The following is a 16,742-nucleotide window of genomic DNA, read 5'->3' on the forward strand; positions in this document are numbered from 1 at the left end:
AGGCGACCAGTAATCGTCTTCGCCCGCTTGAGATTAGAGATAATCCAGTTAATTGACAATCGCCGCTTCGATTAGTGGATAATTCCCTTAAGGCAAGGCAGCGGTTTGCCTAGCTGTAATGGCGGGACGACGGGTCGCAAACGTGAAGAAAAAGCCCCAGACTTGTATAGGATGTTTTTCAGGAGCTGGCAAGCGCTATTAGATAAAGTAACTGTAGAAAGAAGCCAAAGACAAGTTTTATCTCGAGTTCAAACGTTGATCCCATCCACTGCGACGACAAATTTACCACACGCCCATATCGCCCAGCAGGATTAAGCTGCCGCTACCGCTTCGACGGTCGGCTTAAAGTTTGCTTTTCGACGTTGACGACCGTCGTCCGCCCAGGACAGCAGCAACCTTGCCTGCATTAGGGATTATCCCTAATCCGAAGCGTCGCATTGTCAATTATAGATTTATCCCTAACACAAACTCGAAGCGATATGATGGAGGGAGCAGAAGACGTCAACGCGGCTTCGTCCGTGATTAGCTCCGTATTCGTCGTGGCGTCGGCGACGGCGGCGGAGCTGCCCACTGACCCCATAATGATAAATGGCCCCAGCGATTCATAATTTATATATGAATAAGATTATTATTTTGATATTATATTTAGTAATTATTGATTAGTAGTAGTAGTAGTTAGTAGTAGGCCTAGTATAGTAGTCAGTAGTAGTAGTAGTAGTAGTAGTAGTAGTAGTAGTAGTAAGTAGTAGTAGCTAGTAGCTTAATAGTAGATAGTAGTAGTAGTCAGTAGTAGTAGCTAGTAGTAGTAGCTTAGGTAGTAGTAGGTAGTAGTAGTAGTAGTAGAGTAGTTAGTAGTAGTTAGTAGTAGTAGTAGCTACGTAGCTAGTTAGCTAGTAGTAGGAGTAGTAGTAGCAGGAGAAGAGTAATATAGGAGAAGTATGACACTCCATAAAGCACGAGAATTTCAACATTTGCGTGCCCTAATTTTACGCATGATATATTATATATATATATATATATGATATAGTGATGATTCTTATCGAGTTGCACGTAATATATCATCGGTAAAATTTATGCGCAAGCAAATGTTGATTTCTTCGTGTTTTTGGACGTGTCATACTCTCCTATATTATCTTACTCCCTGGTAGTAGTATTAGTAGCTAACAGTAGCAGCCAGCCCAGCAGCAGCCAGCAGTAGCAGTCATTCAGTGTAGCAGTAAGCGAGCCCAACCAGCACGCTCCCTCAAACGCTCCAGACCACACGACCCACACTTTAGCGTATCCAGTAGCAGCTCCACCCAGACAGCAGCAGCAGGATAGCACGCAACAGTACAGTAGCAGTAGCAGCAGTAGTTAGTAGTAGTAGTCAGTAGTAGTAGTATATTAGTCAGCTCTCGTAGTAGTAGTAGTAGCTGGTTGTGTTGTTGTTGGTTGTTGTTGTTGCTTGTTGCTCGTTGGTTCGTTGTTGTTTTGTCTGTTCGTTGTTGTTGTTGATTGAATAGTAGTAATATTATCATCATAATGAGGTTTCTGCTGCGATATCATTTTATTTCAACTACTAACAAGTAGTTGCTAAAGCACATTTCACAAAAATAGCGCGTCGCACGTGTTATGCGGGGTAGATAGACTACCATTGTTTTGTTAAAGTGTGCATGAGTTACGCTATACGCATTGCATGAATGAGGCCGCGCATATTCTGGTGTATACTATATATATAGTACTATATATATAATATACTACTATATATATATATATCAAGAGTAAAGCATAATAACCCATCTTATCTTTACTTCTTATCTTACCACCTACACCTACTTCTTATACTACCATCTTATCTTAGGGTTATTATCTTACTCTTGATATATATAATATTATATATATAGCGTGCCAGCTATGGATTGCTGTGCGCAGCGGGATTATGACGCTTATAGCTTATAGCTGATATTAGGTTTTCATATAATAATTATCTTGAGCTTCTGTACCGCAATAATTCACTCCAGATTTATGTGAATAGGCGCGTACGTATGCCCGAGCGCATGGTTTAACGTGCATACGCACGTACGCACGCACATACACACACGCGCCCGTGCGCCCCCCACCCACCCACAAGCGTCCGCCAGACACAGACTCCAGACACAAGGCCCAACAGACATAGACACCAGACAACAGACACAGCACACAGGACACAGACACACAGACACAGACAAGCAGGCCCCAGACACATCACACAACCCACAGACACAGACACAGACAACAACCACGACCACAGACCACAGACACAGACACAGACATAGACCAGGACAACAGAACACATGGACCAACAGACACAGACGCAGCACAGACAACACGACACAAAAACACAGCACACCAAACACAGACACAAGACACCAGACACAGAGCACAGACACAGACACAGACACAGACGCAGCCGCAGACACAGACACAGACACAGACACAGACATAGACACAGACACAGACACAGACACAGACACAGACGCAGACACAGACACAGACACAAACACAGACACAAACACAGACACAGCCACAGACACAGACACAGACACAGACGCAGACGCAGACGCAGACACAGGCACAGACACAGACACAGCCACAGGCACAGACACAGACACAGACACAGACACAGCCACAGGCACAGACACAGACACAAACACAGACACAGGCACAGACACAGACACAGACACAGACGCAGACGCAGACGCAGACACAGACACAGACACAGACGCAGACGCAGACACAGATAAAGACAAAGACAAAAAGATACAAACCTAAGCACAGGCAAATACTACCTCGCTCGCTCGCCCACCCACCCATGAGTAGCACAGTATATGCACGATATGACGCTATGTACATTAGCGGCAGCAGTAGCAGTAGCAGAGGGCGATTGTAAAGTGGAGTTGTAAAATGCCCGATCAATAATTCATGCGTTTGCACCTCGACGAAAACCACGTTTACAGGATGTAACGCGAATTGCTCTACGAATGGTTAGTCAGCTCTACGGCGTGTGAACATGCTGGCGACCTCCCTTCAACATTGCGAATTCCTCATCCGTTCTGTCAGCAAATTCCTATTGTGATAAACGACAATATATTACACGAATGCACACATGGCAGTTCGATATTGCGTGGACTTATGGAAGAAGTCAGCGAATTCAGACAGGGGGAATATAAGTTGTCACAGATAATCTAAAGGCCGACAAATAAAAGATGTATTTATTCAAATCAGTATTTATTATTATTTTTCTGTTGCGGCCACTCTGCCTATCGGGTATGACTAGTAAAGACGTTCTATCCTAACACAATTTATGAATGGAAATTGTTATAACGAATACGGGGTTTGCGCCGATCTGAAATGTTCTATATTAGATTATCTTTAATGCGCTTGCTAGATCTAACAGAGACTGCCTCAAATGTCTCCAATAGTTGTCGCCCGAACAAGATACGATGATTCCAACACCAACGTATGTTTACGAACACATCAGGTACTAAGTAAACAGTGCGAACGAGCCACGCTATGATGGAGTCTACACACACGCTCGCGCACACACGCGCGCACGCACACACGCATGCACGCACGCGCACGCGCGCACACATGTAGCCGCCCATGCGCATTTTGAATAGAGCTTGTATATGGCGGAACCCAACAACGTGGTACGGCTTTTGCCGATCGCCTACAGGTTGTTCCGAAATGAAATAGGGTTAGTGCGATGAGCCAACCAAGAGCAACAAAACAGGCTCGTGATTATTAGCTGTGGATCTCAATGGGTTTCTTACGTGAAACCCTGCGCGCGGGCTTCTTCTCTCGTCATTCCCTGCGAAAACCTCCTCTACATGTGCCTTGCGAAGGCACCGTCTCCCCATTCCTGGCGTCACCATCCTCTCCTAATTCCCTATATCGCGTGCATCTCCCTCACCCCAGCAATGACTTATACTCGCGATGGAAGGTCGCGTGTTTTAACCGGCAGGAGACGCGCTGGTTTAATATTGGTGATATCGTCTGCCATCATGCGTGGCGGGTCGTCAAACAGCACGATAAGGAGAGATGTGTGAGGTCGATGCTGTTAGTCTGTTTGCCGATCATTTGCATTAATTTTCACGAGGCGACACGTACCGATGTGTACGCGTGTCTGGGCAACGCAGAACTATGATAGATGGTTGCGTTATTACGTGTGAGCTCCCTCTGTCTATCTGTCTATCTGCCCGTTTCTTTATGTTTCTGTATGTCTGCCCGTCCGTCCGCCCGCCCGACCGCCGCCCGACCGCCATCTATCTATCTATCTATCTATATATCTATATATATATATATCTAATCTATCTATCTATCTAACTAACTATCTATCTATCTATTTATCTATCTATGTCTCTCTCTATGCCACTTTCTGATTGTGACTGCATAGCTTCCTTGCCTAACGTTCGTGAACAGCCTAATGAGAACTGACATGGTGAAGATGAGACAGCATGCAATTAGTGCGCACAGTATACGTTTAGAGTACTATTAGTCCCGCATGGTGTGCATTACATTCCGCATGTAGCATCATCATCCATCGCTGCATTCTGCTAATTACGAAGCAGATGTGTCTGCGACAGATCGCCACGTTAAACAGATGCCCGCGCGTTCCTGTCACGTGCGTGGGAAGCCAAGCGCTGGAAATCACGTCGGACATGTCGCAGATAGCAGCATGGCTTCGTAGAAATCCGAACGCTGGTGTGTTAAGGGAGGCTTATGTCGGGCTTGCGAGCCGACTCGACTAGAAGCAACTGGATTTCGAGCAACTGGAAGCGATCGGCAGCGACTAGTTGCGTCCAGTTGCCCACTGTTCTATTCCGAGCAACTAGTGGCGGCCAGTCGCAGGCAGTCGCGTCGCAGTCGACCGACCTAAGCACTGCAGTCGCAGTGCATTGCAGCCAGTTGCTTCCAGTCGAGTCGGCTCGCAAGCCCGACATAAGCCCCCCTTTAGTGTTCTCTCTCCCGGTCGGCTGATCAATGGCTTAGAGGCGCGAGTGATCGGTGAGACAATATAGCGTATACCCGCTACTAGCTTAGTTACGGACACTGCAGTGCTGTGACGACGGAAGGCATGAGCAGTTTTGGGAGCACACAAGCGGACGTATGCTCAGCCACGCCTATACATCCACGCCATATAGTCATTGTAAGAAGCGAAATTTCTTTTGCAAGACCTATAACGGCGTCGCGCTAACGGGCAAGCTCTCCTGCTGGCACACGTATACATACACGTACATACACGTACATACACGTACATACACCTACATACACGTACATACACGTACATACACGTACATACACCTACATACAAGAACATACACGTACATACACGTACATACACGTACATACACATACATACACGTACATGCGCTCATGGATCAAGCACACAGGAGGGGATTATTTGATTTGTTTGCCGTTCGCTTACCATAGACACAGCCAAGCGCCAAAGTAGCACCGCAGCAGCGCATACAGTGAAGCACCGCGCATTAACGAAGCCAACAACCTGATGTTTAACGAGCACACGTACACGCACGCGCACGCACGCGCACATACACGCACACATCAGTGCGCGCACGGACATACACACGCGCATACGCGAGCAGGCGGACAGTCGCAAACAACGTCGATATAGGAATCTGGTAATGATAGAAATAAGCCTGATGTATAACGAGTGGAGCCACAGACGCTGCATCCCTGTGTTTAGGTACGCGCATTCGACCCTGACTAATTGGCCGACTGCGAGCAGACGTAAACTATTCCAAATAGACAACCATCGCAGCGCTGTGTTCGTTAGCATCGTAGTGTTGATGAACCTTTCATATAGATATACCAACACAGCTTCACCCACACAGCTTCACCCATACAGCTTCATCCACACAGCTTCATCCACACAGCTTCACCCATACAGCTTCACCCACACAGCTTCACCCACACAGCTTCATCCACACAGCTTCACCCATACAGCTTCACCCACACAGCTTCACCCACACAGCTTCACCCACACAGCTTCACCCACACAGCTTCATCCACACAGCTTCACCCACACAGCTTCACCACAGCAGATCAATCACAAGCTCATCCACACAGCTTACGCCATACAGTCACCCAAATCAGTTATCCATAAGCTTCAGCACCCACAAGGCTCATTCAACGAGCTTGCCTCACACAGCTTTCAGCACAACAGCTCACCACTCAGCTTCACGCCCACAAGTTTCATCAACAGCTTAACCCACACAGCTTTCATCCACACAGCTTCACCATACAGCTTCGCCACACATCTTTAATCCACACAGCTTCACTACGACAGCTTCACCCACACAGTTCATCCACGACTGCTTATCCACCAAGTTTCAGCCAAAAATGGCCCCCCCCCTTCATCACGACACGGGCTTCACCACAGCTTTAGCCACAAAGGCTCATCCAGCAGCAGTTCAACCCAATACTCTACCCACAACAGCGTGTTACCCACACAGGCTCATCTCACACAGCTTCATCACACAGCTTCAGCCACACATTGTTCACTCACTACAGTCTTATCCAGGCGACAGCTTCATCCACAGAGTTCCCTCACACAGCTTCACCACACAGCTCAGCCCAACACGCTACCCCACAGGTCATCACACAGCTTCACTCACACAGCTTACTCACCAGCTTTATGCCCCAGCTTAATTCAACAGCTTATCCAACAGGTTCATCAACAGTTTTCAAGCACAGTTCACGCACACAGTTCACCCGATATCAGCTTCACCACAATAGTCTTCACCCAACAGTTACCCACAAGCTTCAACCACAAGTTACCACTAAGCTTCACTCACACAGCTTCACCGCACACAGCTTCCCCCACAAGCTTCATCCACACAGCTTCATATCCTACTACAGCTTCACCAATCAGCTTCACCCAGAGACAGCTTCACCTCACACAGCTTAAAACGCACACAGCTTCAATCCACAGCTCACCCAACTGCCCGTTGCTCACCCATACAGAATTTCACCACACAGTGTCACCCACACAGCTGTCACATCGACAAGCTTCACACACCCCACGCTTCATCCAAACAGCTTTTACCACACAGTTCACCCACACAGCTTCAGCACACAGCTTCAGCCAACAAGCTTCATCCACACAGTTCATCCACATCAGCTTCGACCCACACAGCTTTCAACGCCATACGCTTTCACCCACGACAGTTTCACCCACATGCAGCTTCAACACACCGCTTCAGCCCGAAGCTTCCCATATAGCTTCAACCACACAGCTTCATCCACATTAGCTCAACACTACACAGCTTCATCCACACAGCTCATTCCACTACAGCTGTCACCCACACAGGCTCTCTCAATGCGCTTCATCGCCACACGGTTCACGCCATACAGCTCACTAAAACAGCTACCACACAGTTCATACAATCAGCTTTAGTCCAAAGCTACCCACCAGCGTTCACCCCACACAGCTTCACCCATACGCTTATCCCACAGCTTCACCCACAGTTTCCCCAAAGTCATGTTTAGTCCACAAAGCTTCACAAATCAGCTTACATTCACACAGCTTACCATAAGGCTTCACCACACAGCTTATGCACACAGCTTATAACTCGTACACAGCTTCATCCACAACAGCATTTATCAGCACTCTTACCACCAGCAGCCTATCACACAGCTTCGAATCTCAGCACAGCTTCACCACACAGCATTCAATCCACAGCTTCCTCACAACGCTTCATCACACAGCTTCACACCACTACAGCTTCACACACACTTCATTCTCCACAGTCACCCACATCAGCTTCAGCTCACAGGAGCTTCAGCACACAGCTTCACCCCACGACAGCTTCTCAAGCAGCTTTCACGACACAGCTTCATCCACGCAGCTTCAACCATAAGCTATAGCCAACTAGTTCAATCGGCATACAGCATTTTCACTACACAGCTTCATTAACACACTTCACCCAAAGCCCCCCCGCCCAAACACCCCCCCAGCTTTCATCACACAGCTTTCACCACACATATAGCACAAGACACCGCTTTCATCACATAGTTCCCACAGCAGCTTCATCCAACAGCTTAACACACAGCTTGCAGCCACACATGCTTTATCCAACACAGCTTACACACCAAGGATAGCTTCCCCATAGCAGCTTCACCCACACAGCTTATACCACCGCTCAGCACATCAGTCACCGCAGCACAGCGATTATCAGCGACAGCTTCCGCATACATGCTTCATTCATTGCCAATGTGCAACGCATAATAAGGAGGACTAACTATAATATATGAATTGCCTACACAGATAAGTACTGTCTCGCATAAAAGAAACTGTCTGTACATACGAGTGAATGTCTACACGATGCCAGGGAGCTATTACACATATAGAGATTGTTACACATTACAGGTACTGTGGTCATTACGTCACAGACGTGCTGTGTTGGCTTGAGCCAGTTAGCAGAGTCCTCGTTTTTTGTTCCGCATGGAACCTGTGGACAGCGCGAAGCAGGACGCGGTAGTAAGATATCCGTGATAACCATCATTTACTGAACCCCCTCTCTTATTTCTCTCTCTCTCGTCGTGCTCTCTTCTCTGTCTCTCATTCTATCTCTGCTCTGCTCTCTCGAATCGATCCATCGTCTGCTCTTCTCTACTCGCTCTGTCGATCTCTCTTTCTTATCTCATCTCTTGCTGTTCAGTGGCTAGGAGTCGAATAAGGGTGCGATTGGGCAACTGACGATAGAAGTTACGAGGTAATCAGCCGTGATTGTATAATTGCTACTATAAAGTGTGGCAATGAGGTCGGCGGGTGCGGAGAATCCAATGAGGATTTGAAGTGTGTAGCGCCCGGCTTGGACAGCAGCTATTGGCTAAAGGGGGCCAGGTTGCATTTAAGGGGTCAGGTGTGTGGGGTTTGCTTATATAACGGGGAATGATGAATCTGACTTGAAATGACCACGGAAAGCAAAGACGAGGAACTACGCACAGATGGCATCCTCTAAGCAGATACAGTGCTGTGGAGCACTGTAATAAAATTAACTGCTATATGTAACGCCCATGATAAAGAGATGTGTAGTACGTAGCCGTTAAAACTCCAGATGTTTGAGACTGTATGGTATAAAGCATGTTAGATAACCCCTGTTGTATCGACTAACAAGGAAGGGAGACTGGGAAGAGATTGAGAGATTGAAGAAACAGAATTGGAAGAGGAGAGAGAGAGAGAGGCGAAGAGAGAGTGGATATAATGGAGGCTAGTTTTCCCAACGCGGTATAGTTGAACACCTGCGCTGAGCACGTCTCAGTCAGACAGTGAGCCTAGAGAGAGAGAGAGTGAGAGAGAGAAAGCAGAGAGAGAGAGAGGAGATAGAGAGAGAGGGAGAAAGAGAGAGAGAGGAACGAGCGAGAGAAGAGAGAGAGAGCGGCGAGCGGATAGAGAGAGAGTAGTAGAGATAGGAAAGAGAGAGAGAGAGATGAGAGAGAGAAGAGAGAGAGAGAGAGAGAGAGAGAGAGAGAGAGAGAGAGTAAACACATAACGAGGCCAGTTTTTCCTACACAGTACAGTTGATCACCTATGCTGAGCACGTCGTTTCGTAGGTGCCGTGTGCCTTCATCGCCTGCATCCGGCATCTATCCAAGATGCTGCATCGTTCGCTTATCAATTAGGCGTCCCCCCTCCTCTCCCATTCCCTCCCCACACACGGCGCCGTGTTCTTAATCGAATTCGCGGTGTTTTGTTCAAACGTGACGAGTGCAGAGGACATCTATGACACTCACTCGCGTTCGCACGACAGGTTTAACTGACAAGCGCTTGAAAGCAAAAGTAACTCGTACGTTCTGTGCAGGACATCATCCTCGCAACGCGACACTGTTAGGAGCGAGGCGATCGCCGACCGACTCGAGTAGCAAGCAGCGCAAGCTTAGATGCCTTGTCTGCTTACGCCACTACAACGCACAACCGTCTGTCGCATGTAACTCCACGCGCGCTAACAGATCTGCTAAACTATCCCCCAAGAGGCTACATTTCGCAAAAATCGTATAATTATGTTATCAAACCGGATCAAAATCTTCACCATTACATTGGGTGTGCTAACAGTGGTTAGACCAGCAGCGGCAACGCGTCTCCCGCCGCTCGCTTACCATCTACATCATCGCGCATGTCGGCTGTCACCGAGTTTCAACAAGCCGCATGCCAACGTGCCTGTCGGTCGCAGATATTTGCCCCCGCCCCCAGCTCCAGCATCCCTACTGCCACACATCGTCACCGTTGTACGCCTGCTTCTCGACACACGCGGGCGGGTACCGCCGAGCTAGTAGAGTAGGTCAGTCACCCACTCCTAATCGCTTACAGCGAGCAATTATGAGGGAAAAGGTCGCCGCCCCGATGCGATGACATTCGGGGAGACAGTCTTCCGCGCGATCAGGATGCTACCATCCGGGACTCAACCTTCCCAGCGCACAGGACGCCAACATCCAGGTCAACCTTCCCCGCGTGCAGGGTTTCAACATCCGGGTACAACTGTTCTAGAGATTCGTGAAGGGCATTTTGTAGACGACCGCATACAAGCTGGCCTCTACGGCTGTGTGCTGACGTGCTTTAATATTAACTGGTGATGTCGGTAGTGGCGCCACCACGTTTGCTGCGTTCCTGCGTCCACTCATAACCCTACCATACCGCGTGGCGGCAGCTCTTCGCAAGCCGCCGTGCTAGACGGCTCCCGACGCCTCGCCGCGGCCAGTCGCCTACCGCGACGGTGGCTATACACCGGGGGAGTCTAGAGCTAAGCCTCTGCGGCGACGCCGCTTCGTAAAACGTATGACAATATCGTTATGAATGGATCGTCAGAGGAGCCGAAAGCGCTGACAACAGAAGGTATAGAGGTGCATTGTTAATCAGAGCATGGGGATCAGCAGCTGCTTCCCCCACGCTGCCTCAGCTTCCACGATTGCAGGAGACAGCGAGCTAATGTAGGCACCTGAGATCATCCGGGGCTTTCGCTGACTCTCAGCATCGCTCGTACGTGCACGCAGCATAGATAGAGCAGTCGCGTGCATATAGCGTTACGCGCCCGGACGACGTGTTGCGCGCATAATCACGCAATCAGCATCAACAGCGTTTTCAGTGAGCAGCATTGCAGGCCTTGAACGATTCACACCAGAAATCAAAAACGACTGCAGGAACTAACCTTTTTATCTCGTCTACATTCATCATTGGGCCAAATGTCGACCATCCACGCTATTGACTATTAAACAGCACGCTTGATATATATATATAGTATATTCTTTTTTATGTCTATGTAAATTGTATTTGAATGTATTGTGGCCTTACATGAATATAATCAGCGTAAGTGGGCCGCTTAGCTAGCTCTCTAAACTCTTTTCGTGCCTATATATTATTGAAGCACGCGCCTGCATATATATCAGAAGTAGATAATAGGGAACCCTATTATCTACTTCTGATATATATATATATAGTATATTCTTTTTTATGTCTATGTAGATTGTATTTGAATGTATTGTGGCCTTACATGAATATAATCAGCGTAAGTGAGCCGCTTAGCTAGCTCTCTAAATTCTTTCCGTGCCTATATATTATCAAAGCACGCGCCTGCATATATATCCGAAGTAGATAATAGGGAAGCCGATTATCTACTTCTGATATATATATATATATATATATACGTCCTACTGTATTGCCTTGCCAATGGGAGTTGTTTATAGATTACGCAACTACTGCTGCCGCTGCCGCACGAACGGTAGCTGAAACTGCACAGCTAACTGTTGAGGTTATCGCCACAGCTGACACCGCACACACACGCAAATCGCTATTTACCGCTCGTCTGCGCTTCAGTTTCTGTACAACGCGCTCAGTCTCCGTGCGCGTGATGTTCCATTGACTGTATATTGCACGCAGCAGCAGCAGCAGCAGCAGCTCGAGATGAATTTCTACAGTTTACACCCGCCGCTGATAACGCGTGGCTGACGTCGGTTGCCCGCGCGCGAAGTCTACAACGCTTTCTTCTCGCGCAATATCGAAATTTACTGCTTCGCAATACATTTCTCGACATTTTCCACACAGGCTGTGTGTTTTGTGTGATCTACGAACGCCGGTGACATACACCAGCTGTGCCCGCTATAGACGATTAGCTACGTCATACCCGCTGCACCTGCGAAGTTGATCATTTAGGACTACAGACAGATGAAGCCAGCGACCACTCGTAAACACAACGCCGATGAATTCGATTCCATCTGAGATGCATTGCAATCATTCCGACGGCGTTTGATACAGCTAGCACGTGACTTTAACCAGATTACAAATGTAGACCATTCGCACCTTTATATGCATCGCGTAGTGTCGCGGTGCGTCTCGAAGTCTAATGAATTATAAACGCTTTCTTTCGGGGGCTTTTAGCTGATTGAAGCTACGATCGAAGTCGCTGTTCATCCTTGGTAGCCGGTTATCGCTGCATCTGTACGTAGAGTTATTGCGAGCGTTGTAAGTGCTTTCTTCCCAGTCTGTTCAAGCCTAACGCGCTTCCAGAAAAACTTATTTTTAGAACGATTGATTTTGGACGAATTGACATAGATGTGTGTATAGCGCGGGAATCAAGCAATCTCGACAATACTTACAGTTGTCGGGAATGACTAACGGCAAAGGACCACAATGTCAAGAGGCAAAAGCACAAAAGTTGCGAATTATCACAGCTAGCTATAGATGTTCTGTCGTACTCTCTCTTCTATACACGAATTTGATAGAAAAGCATGACGCCTTGCGTCACCAGCAACCACCATGCAGGAATCGTGATGCCACTGTCACATTAGCCTGTGTGGCTTTTGAACCTCCTCCATTACGCTATTACTCTCTGTACCGACTGCGCAGGCAGATGCAATGTTAGCAAATACAGCATCACTGATTCCCATAGACAGTGGTTTGCAATCAGACACAATGCTGTCCTACATAGTACCAGAGATACAAACAAGGTGTAGGGTGTCTGTTAGACAAAATCCCGCTATACGCATAGACGCAGGGTTCCGGTTAGACACAATGTCTCACACAGCCTTACTGGCATACGTAGATGCAAGGGTATCGTTAGACAAAATGCGCTCTTACACAGTATCATCGATAGAAACAAGTAGTCTCAACGCTTCAAAATTAATACAAACTACCAGTACCCATCATAGAGGGAACGCCGGATTACAAACAGGAGAAATCCGCGCCAAACAAACCCGTTTGTTTGTAGCAGAAGGAATCTATCTATATATTTTGATATGTAGTTATTAATATACATAAGTTAATTAGGGATATATCAAATTCCGTGTGTAGGCATTCATGCAAGAGCTACGGTGGATACAGCAATGATACAGCAACGGGTGAAGAAAGCGATATATATATATATATCGCTTGTCATTCACGCCGTTGCTGAAAAAGAATAGTTGCCGCTGGTTGTCGATGAGTCACGGATCATGTACGCAGCGACGATAATGCGATATGATGTAAAATTAAAATGCATTGCCTAATATAGATCAAATAACCGAGATATCATGTCCGGAGAAGTTTTCATAGCGGACGCCACTACTGCAATGCTGGCATATTCTACTGCCACTTACAATATTAATAATCAAATTACAAATTTCGATGAGATTAAAATCTGATATGATTCAGAACAGACAGAGAACTCCTGCTGCTGCTACACATCTTTCATTTTACCTATAATTTACCAAATTACCAAGAAACCAACTACAGTTAATTGGAAAGGGATTCATGTTGCTACTCCCATGTTTAAAAAGCAATTGTAATGCGGTCATTGTGTGCAATAAGGATGATTAAAAACAACAATCTGCTGAAATAGCAGACAATAATAATCATCGTGTAACAAATTTATATCATAAAGCAGATACCATCTAAGGAATGTTGATACATCCTACTGACGGCCATTTTAAAATATAGCGGTTGTTTGCTTAACTAATAAAATCTTTATTGACCCCCGTATCAGGAAAGAATTGCATTGGTAACTGTGTTAGCTAGCTGCTTGGCAAAATTCACGCTCGTATCGCAAATGTGAAAAATACCCTTAGATATGTCCGACATGTATGCATGAGGTAACTATCATACGTAATGAAATTTGGATGCGCTGCGATGAATGCTGGTGCAGTGCATCGCGTAATACGAAGCAATAGACTCTATAGCACTAGATCTAATGCAGTTCCATAACTGTAGACGCTACAAACTTGATGTACGACAACTTCGCGAGTTGAAAAACATTTTAACGTTCGATGTTTTTTCTCACGCATCGCTAGTTAAAGCCACTTTCTGGCATTGCCATGCTCGTCGCGAAACTCCACATTCGGCGCAGTGCTCACTTTCCTGCCGCCCGCTAGTAGATATGTGTAAATATATTTTGGCTGCCAGAACTTTCCTACACAGGCACAAGGGCCGAGGCAACGGGGCGATATACACACACGCGCATCCCCCCCCCCCCCACACACACACCAACAAACACACACACACCCGCACGCACGCACGAACACACACGCGCGCGCGCACACACACACCAACAAACACACACACACCCGCACGCACGCACGAACACACACGCGCGCGCGCACACACACACCAACAAATACACACTCGCACACGCGCGCACACACGCACACGCACGACCGCGCGCATACACCAACCCACATGCGCGTGCACACGCACAGAGAGACAGTGAGCGAGAGAGAGAGAGAGAGAGAGAGAGAGAGAGAGAGAGAGAGAGAGAGAGAGAGAGAGAGAGAGAGAGAGAGAGAGAGAGAATGAGATGTTTTACTCATATATGTTAATTGATGCGATGTATTCACGATATCATCATAAGAAATTTTCGTACTCTGTTTGTCTTTGTCTTCTCTCTGCGAAATTTAAACTCCTGGAAACACGTTGGCTCAAAACTGAAAATCTATCAAGCCTATCGTTACGGTGTGCTGTCGTCCCGCTAGCCCGTTATCACGTCTCTCACACACCCTTTATCCCATTCGGATTCCGTTTCACCCTGTCTCACGCCATCTCACACCATCTCACTACTTTTAATCCCGTTTCAGCCCGTCTTACCCCGCCTCACCCCCTTATCCGTTCTCACCCCGTCTCGCCGTCTCACCGCGTTTCACACCCCCTTGTCCAGTCTCACAACGCTTCACGCCGTCTCACTTTATCTCTCGCCGTTTAGTCCCGTCTCACTTCATCCAACAGTGCCCCTACCATCTTAAACCCTCTCACCCCTGTATCCCCTCGTGTCACTCTATTCATTATCGTGTATGTGCAATACGCTGAGAAGCGACTATCTATCACGTTATGTACACGTCGCGATATCGTCAAATATGTCACTCAATTTCGGAACGGGGAGAAGGGGGAGAAGGAAGTAGGTGAAGAAGAAACACTACCGTGTAGGGGAAGAGGGGACACTGCAGAGTATGGAGGAAGAAGGGGGCACCACAGAGTGGGAAGAGGGAATCGAACCCTACAAAGTGGAGAGAGGCTCTGTTACAGAGTGGGGGAGGGAGGCATTGCAGAGTGAGGAGTTGAAAACAGATCTCTACAGGGTGGGAAGGACGCAGAGAGCTCTAAAAAGTGGCCAGGGGAAAGCGAGCCCAACGGAGTGAGGGCGAAGTGAGCAGTAAGGGGGGATCGAACCACGTACCCGACCACAAAGGACCTGTCACTACACGTCTTATAAATTGATTCAACATAATTACACAAATTTGTCGCACTGCTAGGTGCTGACACGGGCTTGAAGACATGAAAACACCAATACTCACAGGTATGGTAAGGGGCTCGGGTCAGCTACAGGTAATGTATATGTAAGGTGGGTTGTGTGTAGGAAATGTAAGGGGAAGTATATGTACAGGAAGAGTAAGGTATGGAAGTAAATGTAAAGTAATAGGCTTGAGGTACGGGTAAAATAAGAAGAGGAGGTACTGCTAAGGTAATGCAGTAGAGGTACAGGTAAAATAATGGTTTGTGTAGAGGCACAAGACCGACATCAGCGTGTACGTCGCTACACATGCAGGAACAGAGAAGTCGAACACAGAGAATGCCCTTTAACAAGGAAAAATTCCCCGAAAAAAAAACAGAGACGATTCCTCCTACGAGTTTGAGCCCCAGAACTACCCTACTATTCTCGTATGCGTATCGGTTTACCAGTCGCGTCACGCAACAGATGGCGCCAAAGTAAAGCAGCGCTAGGGACAATGGCGTCGATATCGACACCCGCGACCGGAATAATCATGCAGCACACATCATCGCTAGGTAGCGTTGCGTAACGTAGCGACATTAACATCATGGGCGATGATCGCCTTCATGATCGACGTGACGTGGCCTGCCCCCCAACATCTGCAATACGCATCATCATCCTCATTATACACATGGGACTAACTTGATTATGAACTGGGTCTACCATCTGCGATATATATATAAACCAATAGTACATAATGTATTATGTATAACTCAATGTACTATATGTATCAACTATAATAGTAGATAATGTATTATGTACTCTTATGTATTCTCTATTATGTACTCTTGATATAAACGTGTGTGTTGTGTGTACGTGTGCGTGCGTGCGTGCGTGCGTGCGTGCGTGTGTGTGTGTTGTGTGCATGTGTGTGTATGTGTGTGTGTATATATATATATATATGTGTGTGTGTGTGTGTGTGTGTGTGTGTGTGTGTGTGTGTGTGTGTGTGTGTGTGTGTGTGTGTGTGTGTGT

The sequence above is a fragment of the Priapulus caudatus genome, unplaced genomic scaffold (genome assembly GCF_000485595.1).
Source record: "Priapulus caudatus unplaced genomic scaffold, Priapulus_caudatus-5.0.1 Scaffold34, whole genome shotgun sequence".
NCBI lineage: Eukaryota > Metazoa > Priapulida > Priapulimorpha > Priapulimorphida > Priapulidae > Priapulus > Priapulus caudatus.